The sequence below is a fragment of the Amblyomma mixtum genome, chromosome 7 (assembly GCF_055824585.1).
Source record: "Amblyomma mixtum isolate Tamu chromosome 7, ASM5582458v1, whole genome shotgun sequence".
In the NCBI taxonomy this organism is placed as follows: domain Eukaryota; kingdom Metazoa; phylum Arthropoda; class Arachnida; order Ixodida; family Ixodidae; genus Amblyomma; species Amblyomma mixtum.
Genome location: NC_143018.1, coordinates 20,256,098 through 20,267,584, shown reverse-complemented (window position 1 = coordinate 20,267,584; position 11,487 = coordinate 20,256,098).

Below are 11,487 nucleotides of genomic sequence, written 5' to 3'. Positions count from 1 at the left end.
CTGACTAGTAAAGCTAATTAGGCTAATTGGGTAATTAAGCAATTAACTAAGCTCAGTTCCACTTACTTGGAGCATCACTATACGATCCCTTCAATTGGTTGTATGGTTACTAGCCAAAGTGCAATTGGCCCCGTTTGAAATTCGCGCACTGTGACGTCACGACCGTTTCCACCAATTGAAAAGCGTGACATTTTCTGTCGACAACTGCTGCTTACAACGATGAGACATTAAAGGCTTCCGCCTTAATAAAGTTTTCCCTTCCTTCCGATGTGCGGTGCTCTTAACTATATACTACGACACCGACAGCTTTTCGACCAAATGAGCTGTATACGCTGTCACGTAAAAGGGCGCAGTGAATCCAGTGCGATTCAGTTGGGGAACAAAAGCAAGTTTTTCTGTGCCATTCTGTTCTCGGTAAACGTTTTTTTTTATTATTACTGCGAGGGCATCGTGGGGCTCAGATAGGGCGGTCGCTCCCAGCCTGCGCGCTATGACAAACACAACCACTCGAAGATGCATAAGTGTGTGCGCGCTCCGGTGTGTTGCTTCTTTTCGTGACCATTCAAAACAGCTCCGGTGTGTTGCATCTTTTCGAGACCATTCAAAACAAATAACTAACAAAGGATCACCCGGAGTTCTGTAAACGCAGCTTTAATAGCTTGATCTGGTAACATCAAAATGCAAATTGCACGTGGTATAGTTGAACGATTGACGTTGCAACCGGCACTCTTTTTTGCGCTTTGTGCTTTAGTGAGTGATGGCGCCGAAATTGTGGTGGTTGTTTATCGTTCAACTCCCACAGGGCTCTTTGTTTTTTTGTTTTTGTGGTTTGTACTGCGGTATAGCAGTGAATGACTGCGTCTGACCGAAAGTCGGGCGGTTGCTTTAGAGCCATCCTCACGCTGTGCGTGTCAGGCGCGAAAAAGTTGCACACGGTTACGTCACTTCCTAATGCCAAATTTGAGCGCAGCTCATCAGCGGCATGCATGCACAATGACAGACAACACTCCACTAACAGTTGGTTGTCAAGAAGGAAGCTTTGTGGTCGGAGAAATAGATGAATGTACGCTCGACTTGCTGCACCAATGCCTGGTTCTCAAAGATGAGAGAGAGAGAGAGAGAAAACTTTATTTACAAAGGAATTCGGGGCACGCCCCAGGGTCCCCGCACGACCCCACTGCACTCAAGTGTTTATGTTCCTGAGGTCCACAACACTGGCAGCACGGCCGGTGGCGATGGTCTGCACGGCCGGGTCCTCCGAGTGCAGCAGGGTCTCCCAGTCCTCCCAGGTCTTGAGGTTCTCTAGGTCCCGCGGGGGAGGGTCCGCCGGGCAGAGGGAAAGGATGTGGAGGGAAGAAGCGAAGGGTTCTGGGCATAGGGCGCAAGCAGGAGTGGGGAAGGAGGGATGATAGTGGGTTAGGGTGAGGGGCGAGGGGAGAGTATGTGTTTGTAATCTGCGCCAGAGTGTTGCGTGTCTGTTATCTAGGGAGGGGTGGGGCGGGGGGTAGAGCTGAGGTCTGCGCAAGTATTTCGCGAGGTTGTCACAGCCGTGGGAGGCGTTACGAGCGAGAGGAACGGGATGTTTCCCGCATAAGTGGTAAGAAATTCGTGTTTGTTTTTACATGTACTTTAAAGTCCCCACCCACCGTGCCACCCTCACGCATGCAGCCCACATCGGTTATCACCCCACGCACCTAAAAGCACGATTCAGCCGTCCACTGACCCAGAGAGCCAGTTATGCGCACTTCTTTTCCTTAGAATGGTTGGAGTATAAAACGTTGCCAACGCCAATAACACAATGAACGCCGAAGGCCTATGGCTTAAGCGCCGCGTTTCTGGCACAATGTTGTCAATGCCTGCAGCCCACAACTCTTTCTCATCACCCCACGCACCTATAAGCACGATTCAGGCGTCCGCTGACCCAGGGAGCCATTATGCGCACTTCCTTTCCTTAGAATGGCACAGCGTTGTCCATGCCAACGCATGTAGCGTACATCTGTCACTGCCGCCACGTAGCACGATTGAGGTGTCCACTCTTCCAAAAGGGCAGTTATGAGCCTTTCCTTTGATTTCCAAGCTACCGCTCCATTGGTTTGGCAGCTTAAAGCGCGACTAAGGTGTCCACTGCTGGTTACAGCGGACAACGGCGACGCCGCGAAACGCAGAAACGGGCGCCAAAGAGCTGCACTCTAAAAACGGAGAGCAGGCACGAAAGGCTAGCGGGCGTGACGTATAGACTCTAAGACACCGTTGTTATAACCACGGGTGCTTCGTATAAACCCGTGCACACAGCGTCCGCGAGGCATTTGGAAGCGTTTTGCGTCTTGTTATACGTCCGCGCTGCGTTCAATGGCAAATAAAGTTACGTGTGGCACGCGCTGCGTCCAAATGGTGCATGGTCACCTGACCGAGGAAGGGAAAAATTCCTGGGCGAGTAACGCGTATAGAAATGCCTTAGCATGTGGGCTCAGATTTCTTGGGCGCTTTTTGTGGCGTGAGCTTCATTGGCCACAGTGTCGCCGTTTGGCGTGCTCCCTCCGTCGACCATACTGCGCATGCGCGAGGAGCGAGTGACGTCACTGCTCACGCTACGTATATCCTGGCATAGCAGAGCTAAGCCACTGCCAACTTTTTGTTCGCTAATTGAATTCATTCACACCAGTGACATTTTAAGTTATTTGTTGCCGTGCCGCGGTGGTTCAGATTTCCCGCCGTTCCGGGTGACTCGCTCCATCCTCGCCAGATGGCGCTGGTGGTTCAAATCTTACACTTTGGTTGGAGAAATATAAAGAATACCGAACATAGTGGGATCTGCCACAAGCCAGGTTCAAATCGGACGCCCCTAACATCCATCCCCCCCCCCCCCCCCCCCCAATGTGGTGTGACTTGATTCATGCTCGTCAGATGGCGCTTTCTTGCCGCTTCTTAGGCCTAAGTGTTTGTTGTTTGGAAGCGGATGAAAGCTGATAGGCTGGCGGTAGAACACACATGAGGCGACAGGCTGCGACAATGGCCGAGTGGTGTAGACCAACGGCTAGCTAAGCTGATCCGTTCGCGCCGCAGTGGGTTCGAATCCCGCAGGAGATAATGATTACGGCGCGTTTTTTCCTGCTTTCTCGGAGGCTGGTGGCCGACAGACAGCCACCGTCTGGTTTTTGTTCGCATAAGCGTTCTAATGCTAATGCGTTAGAAAGCTACGCGTGTCTTACTAGAGTCTCTTACGCGTGTCTTACTAGAGTGATCGGTGGCGTAAGGTCTCCCAAGCGCAGCTCTCCCTTCAAAACAACTCGCAACTTGTTCACATTTACGTCTCCATTTTGCGAGTCTAGGTGGCAAGCCTTTCGCAGACACCTGCACTCCCTCTTCATAAAAGGTCACTTTGAGGGTATAAGCCTGGGTTCGAAGTTCGAACCCGGCTGCAGTGGCCGCATTTCGAAGTAGGTGAAACTCAAAAGGCTCCCTTGAGCAGTGCGATGTCGGTGTACGTTAATCATCATCATCATCATCATCATCAGCCTGCCTACGTCCTGCTGCAAGACAAAAGCCTCCCCAGTATCCCTCAAATTAGCAGTGTCCTGTGCCAGCCGCAGCATGCTCATCCTCACAAACCTCTTAACTTCATCTGCCGACCTAACTTTCTGCCGCTTCCTGCTACTCCCAGAAAGATCCCCAAGTGCCATATGGTGGAAATTATTCCGGAGCCCTTCACTACGGCACCTCTTTCTTTCTTCTTTCACTCCCACCTTCCTCCCTTCCCTCACAGCGCGGTTCCGGTGTCCACCGAGATATGCGAGACAGATATTGCGCCATATTCTATACTCGAAAACCAAACCAATTTACCAATTTACGTCGGATCTTCAGCTTCTCTAATTGAGCCCCCCCCCCCCCCCCCCCCCCCCCCTTCAGCCGCTTTCCATATAATGGCCGTTGCGTTAAAATGCAGACAGGTCGTTCCAGAAGCGAACTCTTCTGGCCTGCTAAAAGTTGGGAGAAGTGATGAGTGGACATGCTTGACTAAGCAGAGGTGCCACTCTAAAGTCACCTTGCATATCTGAGAATTTGTTCACAGCATCCAGTCAAAGTTGGCTGGATAGTTGATGAAGCCTTTAGTCACGGGAACAAAACAAGGACGACGTCATTCAGTCATCCAGCAGGGTACCAGAGTGGAATCGGATGCTTTCGCACTTTGGCTCATTCTTGTGCGGAGCAGTGGTGTCGTGGATCCTATTTGAAGTTTTCAATGCACGTCGGGCAGGGTGGCATGCACGAAACACCCGAGGTAACATTTTGGTGTTCCCTATAGCTATAGTTTGCTAGCATGCGCTGCTGCTGCTGTCGCCGTTGAGCCTTGTTGTGCCGTTGGCATGACTGTACCTAGGTTTCGGAGCGTAAAAAAAACCCCACTTCTTATAGGACATTTTATTGTTTTTACCGTAATTTTTGGCATACAGTCCGTACCAGGTGTATTGTCTCCAGGGCTCAATTTTTGCTGAAAAAAAAATTGTGTGTGCTCAAAGGGCAGTTATCTCTTACTCTCGCAATACAATAAACGCTGGGAATTTTGGGCCATATTTGGTAGTATTGGAAAAAGAAAAAACACTGTATAGCCCCCTCATAGGGTCCACAAAAGGGAAAAATTAAAATTTTAAGCATGTGTACAGCCCGATTACTGTATATCGAAAATTGCGGTACTGTGCTTTGCCCAGCTGCGCTATCTACGCGTAGGAATCATTCTTTAGTCTACAGATCACGCCATATATTTAACTGTTGCTGCGTGTTGCTTCTCCGCTTCCTCGACGGCTGCTGTCCATCGTGGCTGTCGAACAAAATGTATTCCAATGCACACGACAAATCCGATCATTTACTGTGGCTGGTTTTCCAAAATGGGCAGACATATGCGCCATCTATGATCTTTGCTGCCAATTATTCTTCATGTAGAAGGATCAGAAACGGCCATTACGTCAACGGCACAAAGAGGAAGACAGGACGAGCGCCTGCCGTTTGTTAACAATTGCTTCGACGGGCACTGCACTCCAACGGTAAATAAAAAAAAAGGGTTGCACTTTAACTAACTGCCTAGCTTAAATCTAAAGACTTCTTGGATATGATGTCCAATACTGCAGAACTTCAAATTTCGGACTAGTCAGCGTGCCGTTCTTCGACACGTGTGATCGGTGGGAAGTTTCAGACGATTTACGTTCGAACAGCATGCGGAGATCGTTGCGATGGCCTAGTGGTTAAAGCATCCGCCTTGCATGGGGCAGGTGCTGGGTTCGACTCCCCACTGCCACCGGTTATACCCACCGGCTTCCAATAGGTGCATACAAGCTTTCCCCCGTCCTCGTGCTCGGCTCTTCAGGGGGCGACGGATCATTGGTCCTCGAAGTACATAAAATCTGCCTGGTGCGACAAAACTCCATTGCGGCCCTTTCTGTGTACCGAAGAACAGTTATCTCCGCACCGAACAGCATCCACGACAACAGGTAGAAGAAGACGCCGCTCTTGGTCACATTCATCGCATGCAGTTGCCCAGCCACGGCTCTTCTTATACACAGCCTCTCTGGTATAGCCTGGTGGCTTGGGGGCTAACGACCGCCGGGGGTCCCTGACTCCTTGGCGTTTCAGCTGGGACTCCTGGCGCAAGCAGCAGCAGCGGAGCGGGCCGTCCCCTTTCCTCCATCCGGCACCGGCGCCAGCGATGCATCCACACTCTATAGAGACAATGGCGGATGCGTCCTCCGCCGGCGGACAAAGGGGAACGACGAGCAGCCCCCCCTCGCCACGCGTTCTGCACCACTCCCTCCCCCTGCCCGGTTGGTGCCCCTAGGAGAGCGGCGCCGATACGCTCCTCTGCAGCCGCCGGCTCCGGAGGCCTCTTTCCTCGCTGTCCATGGTCCCACGAATCTTGCCGGCCAGTGCGGAGGAGAAGAGGCTCCGCATCGCTGGATCCGACCGTCTCGGGAGGAGGACAGGAGAGGAGGACGGTGGAGGGGGAAAGGGGCATGTGCAAGAAGCGCACCACAACCGGAGGAACCCAAGGATTGGATAATGGCTCCGAGTATTCACCTTTTTTTCCGCGTTTCCTCCTTGTTGGTGCGCCTGGTGCTGAGGGTGGTACACTTTTCCGCACCCTCTCCGTCTTCTTTTATTTTTTTTTTACGTCAGCCGGCATTCGCGCTGGCGGAGATGTCGATGCACCGGTTATACAGTAGCAGCTCCAGTTCCAGCGGGCATTTGTCGCCAGAATGACAGACACAAACATAATGCTTACAGTTCACTGTTTTGACATTTGTCCATAGTGTCGTCCCTCCTGCAGTGAGTCAACTTTCCTTCCGTCTCGCTTGTCCCCCAAGTTTGTTCGTGTTTTTTTTAGCCGCGTACCTTAGTTGGCTGCGCCCGCGGTGGATTCCGCTTAGGCGCTCTAAAAAAATACTCGCAAACAGGCGAGGAGGAGTATGGAGAGAGATGGCGGCCTCCCCCTGGAGGACCTCACCTTGGCGTTCCGCCCGGTTAGGCCTAGCGATGCGGAACGGACCGTGGCTGCTCGGATCGCAGGTTTCGTCCGTGCACCTATAGTTCTTTGTTTCTTTTCCGTTTTGACTGTTTGTCTCGGCGTTCTGCCAGTCTTCGTTTGCACACAGGCATCGTTTGTGCGAAGCACCCCAAGTTTCTTTCTTCATAAAAAAATACCAAAACAAGACAGGCCTCCTCTTTGTGTCTTTCAGGAGGCGTGTCTGCCGTTGCGGCCAGCTAGCTCGGCCGCGCTGTGGCGCTGCCTCTGCGCATACAGTCTTCCGCGGAACTTCCTTTCGTTCTCCTCCTCCCCTTCCTCCTGGAGCCGTTCAGGGCTCCCGCGCACGTCTTCCATTTGTCGTGCCACACTTTGCCGCGACAAACTGCGTAGCGAATGACGTGCCCACTGTGGAACCGAAACCCCCTCCCCCCTTCTCCGCGTATGCTGACGTCGTCGTAGTCTCGCGACTCACGCGATGTGCGCCCGCACAAAAGGACGCAGCAGCGTCGTGAAAGAAATTTCCCGCGGGCTGCTTCATCCGTCCTTCTCGACTTCGCGGCTCGGTCGTACGAGAAGCCTGGCTCGCGTCTTCTCGTTCGGCCGGGCCACAGTGAAGTCGCATGCATGGCTGAATCCCTTCGAGGCATCGAAACGGCTCCGTGGCTACATTGTGCACAGACGCGTGCCTCCATTCTCCTCCGGCTGTTGCAGACGACTACTACCGCGGAGGCCGTCATCTGCTTCCTCGCACGCAGTTCGTCTGCTCCGGCTGCAGCGGCGGCCGTTCCGCGTGGAAACACTAACGACGGTAATAGCGGCGACAGGCGCGTAATAACAGTGATGCAGCGAGTTCCGCACAGCCGCACGCGAGCCGCCGGGCAGGCCGCTTCGACTCCTTTACATTTTTATTTTGATCCTTCCTTCATCACAAACAGACATACACTGCTTTTAGGCTTAGCCTCTCCCTCAGGCTTCTCGCAGTGTGTCGTCTGCCGCGCAGTGCTGAGCTGCTGTTCCTCTGCCTGGCCCGCATGCTTTGCGGTTCGTCTGTTCGCGCTTCCTTCTCCTGGACTATAAGCCGCACTCTCAAGGCTCTCTTTCCTTCCTTCTTCATCCCATCTATATAAGGGGAGAATAGGGCGACTAAGTACGTATCTGGTTGTATACATAATGTAGCCGAAGTAAGAACCCCGTTTATCCGCTCGTGGCGGCCAGAGAGGGCGCTTCCTCTCTCGGGGACCCCCAGGGGGCGTGTCTACGCTCTGCAATGTCACTTCCTGCTTCGTCTTCTCCGCTAGCGCTACTACGCGTCGAGTGGTGGCGCCTCCGAGCGAGGCATTGCCTTGTACGATGTCCCCTCGGTCCTCGGCTTCTCGCACGGTTGTCCTTTGAGTGCCTGCTTTCATTTGGGGTGCATTACGCTTTTCGCGACTTATCTGTGCTGGGAATTTTATGCTCCTAAACGCTTTTAGCTTTTATTACCGCGTGATAAAAAAGAAACAGCTAAATTAGAAAACAATTGTATGCAGTCGTGAGGTTACAACGGCTCCCAAGAAAGCGGCAAGTGAGTATAGATCACTGGCTGCTTTGCCCTGTATGCCGGAGGCTTACTAGAGATAATGATGACGACGACGACGATGATTACGATAACGATGATCAACGCTTAAAGTTTGCCTTCAATCTCAATTCTTCCACGTTTAACCGACTTAAACAGCGCACCCGTACATCCTTTACACATCACCTAGGAAATTAGCCAATTCCTAGATGTGACCTGTTACGATTGAAGAAACACTTATGAGCGAGTTTGCTTGAAATTTGCGAATGGATCATACATAGCTGCAGCTTAGTGTTGTTCTTTCATTGAAGAATGAGTCAAATTTTATGAGTATGTTGTTCTCGTTCCAGCTGTCCTATACGTTCGGCAACTAGTGTAATCTGTCGGCCGTCAGTAACCAACACCGCGTAACTCATCAATGGGCATGTTTTAAACTTGTCCATTGTGAGAAAAACAAAAGGGTCCCGAGGGAATCTGCGCGAACCTGGGGATTATTATGGCCGACTACTCCTCCTTTGTGCAAAATCTGACCTATGAAATGCTTCCTACCATCACACTAGCAGTTTTCGATCGCCATAGAAAATCAGGAGGTTGTACTGAAAATTCGAAATTGCCGCGTTGATTTTGAGAGTGCAGCGCCACGGTGTCCATGGTGGTAGCCGTGGAAACTATAAGCGTTTGTTCAGATTTCCTGGGCATGGCCATGTCCAAATCGATGTGGCTTAAACTGCGTGTTCCTTAACTCCAGAAAACAGCAAACGCATCGTCTCTGATAGCGATAATTGGATTGTAGTTCCTAGTTCTTTTAAATCAAACGCAGCCGCCTATTTATCTGCTTTTCTAACTATTAAATATATGTAGCAAGTATTTATAGTACCAGTTTTGTAGCATTCCCCTTTTCACTGCAAATTTTTGATGCAATGGTAAGTGCAGTTTGTGTACAGATGGCGTTACAGTAAACGTGTCGTCGCCTCCATATTTCGGGCTCCATCTAATCAGCGGAGACAAGAGCTGACGGGTCCACTTAGTCGACACTTCCAGAATACGGATCCTGTGGACGGCATCATGCCGGGATCTTACGCTGTGACATTCTTCCAAACCACACGAACATTGCATACCCGAGAGAAAGAATTTCACGTTTCAGGCCTCCAAATATGCACTGTAGCCGACCTTGTTGTAGGTTTATAGGCTTAGTCAAGTACGCCGCGGTGGCTTAGTGGTTATGGTGCTAAGCTTCTGACCCGAAAGACGCGGGTTCGATCCCGGCCGCGGCGGTTGAATTTCTTTGGAGGAGAAATTCTAGAGGCCCGTGTACTGTGCGATGTCAGTGCACGTTAAAGAAACCCAGGTAGTCGTAATTTTCGGAGCCCTTCCCTACGCGTTTCTCATAGCCTGAGTCGCTTTGGGACGTTAAACCCAATAAACCATAAACCAAACCGTGAACTATTCTATGTTTTGTTTTAGTTTTACCGCCGTTCTTTTCTTCCGGTCACCACATGCGTCCTGTACATCGACCGCTATCGCCGTGGCTTTGTGTACTCAGTTGGCCTTTTGTCACGCGTTGGCCTGTTTGACGCTGCAAGTACGTACGGGGCGGCATCGCCTATGTCCCTCACAAGCGCTCGCCTTCCGGCGAGCAGGTGGTTCCACATCCCAACGCTTCTATACCCTTCCCGCTTGATGAAACCTCTCCGCGCTCTAGAGAAGTTAGGGCTAGCACTCTTCGGTGGCATCGTAGTACAGCCAGCAATGCATGGAAAAAAGTATAGCATTCTCATTAATGCATGGACAGAAATAGATAAAAAATTAACTACTCACTGCTTAAAGCGTTGAAATCTCTTTTCACTGCAAATTTTTGATGCAATGGTAAGTGCAGTTTGTGTACAGATGGCGTTACAGTAAACGTGTCGTCGCCTCCATATTTCGGGCTCCATCTAATCAGCGGAGACAAGAGCTGACGGGTCCACTTAGTCGACACTTCCAGAATACGGATCCTGTGGACGGCATCATGCCGGGATCTTACGCTGTGACATTCTTCCAAACCACACGAACATTGCATACCCGAGAGAAAGAATTTCACGTTTCAGGCCTCCAAATATGCACTGTAGCCGACCTTGTTGTAGGTTTATAGGCTTAGTCAAGTACGCCGCGGTGGCTTAGTGGTTATGGTGCTAAGCTTCTGACCCGAAAGACGCGGGTTCGATCCCGGCCGCGGCGGTTGAATTTCTTTGGAGGAGAAATTCTAGAGGCCCGTGTACTGTGCGATGTCAGTGCACGTTAAAGAAACCCAGGTAGTCGTAATTTTCGGAGCCCTTCCCTACGCGTTTCTCATAGCCTGAGTCGCTTTGGGACGTTAAACCCAATAAACCATAAACCAAACCGTGAACTATTCTATGTTTTGTTTTAGTTTTACCGCCGTTCTTTTCTTCCGGTCACCACATGCGTCCTGTACATCGACCGCTATCGCCGTGGCTTTGTGTACTCAGTTGGCCTTTTGTCACGCGTTGGCCTGTTTGACGCTGCAAGTACGTACGGGGCGGCATCGCCTATGTCCCTCACAAGCGCTCGCCTTCCGGCGAGCAGGTGGTTCCACATCCCAACGCTTCTATACCCTTCCCGCTTGATGAAACCTCTCCGCGCTCTAGAGAAGTTAGGGCTAGCACTCTTCGGTGGCATCGTAGTACAGCCAGCAATGCATGGAAAAAAGTATAGCATTCTCATTAATGCATGGACAGAAATAGATAAAAAATTAACTACTCACTGCTTAAAGCGTTGAAATCTCTTTAACAAGAATATTATTTTTTGAACTTCTAAATGTCTTGGTCTGAGTTGCGTTGCAGGAATGCTGCCTGCAAGTCTCAGTTTCATGGCAATTGCAGTCATCATGGCGCCGGTTTGAATCTAATAATCTGAAGAGCACGAGGTTGTTATTTTAATGCGCCCTGCATTTCGTCCGCAGAGTAAATGTATACGATATTAAGAGGCGCTACCATAATGGCGGTAACCACGGTTAGCTTACATATGGAGAGGGTGTGGAGAACTTCTGTGGAGAGAGGGCGCGGAGAGTATGGAGAAAACATGTGGAGAGCTTTTCCTCTGGAGTCAGTATGTTAACTGTGCGGCACCTCACTCTTACTCTAGCCCCTCCCGCTTGACCTAACAGTCCGCGCTAACGAAGTGGGAGGGGTTGTCTGGTAGACACAAGCAGGCGGGTCTACATTGTTACGTCCGTAATCGGGCAGACCAACCACCGGCACCACCGCCACCACAGGGGGCGTTGATCGCCGCGAGCATTGCGTGGCGTCACGGTGGCGTCCTCTGGTGTCGCCAACCCAAAGCATCTCTTCTTCCGGTCGGCAGCGACGGCGTGGTGCACGCTCGCGTGCTACTTGTTCCTGCTTCGGTGCTGCGTTTGCTG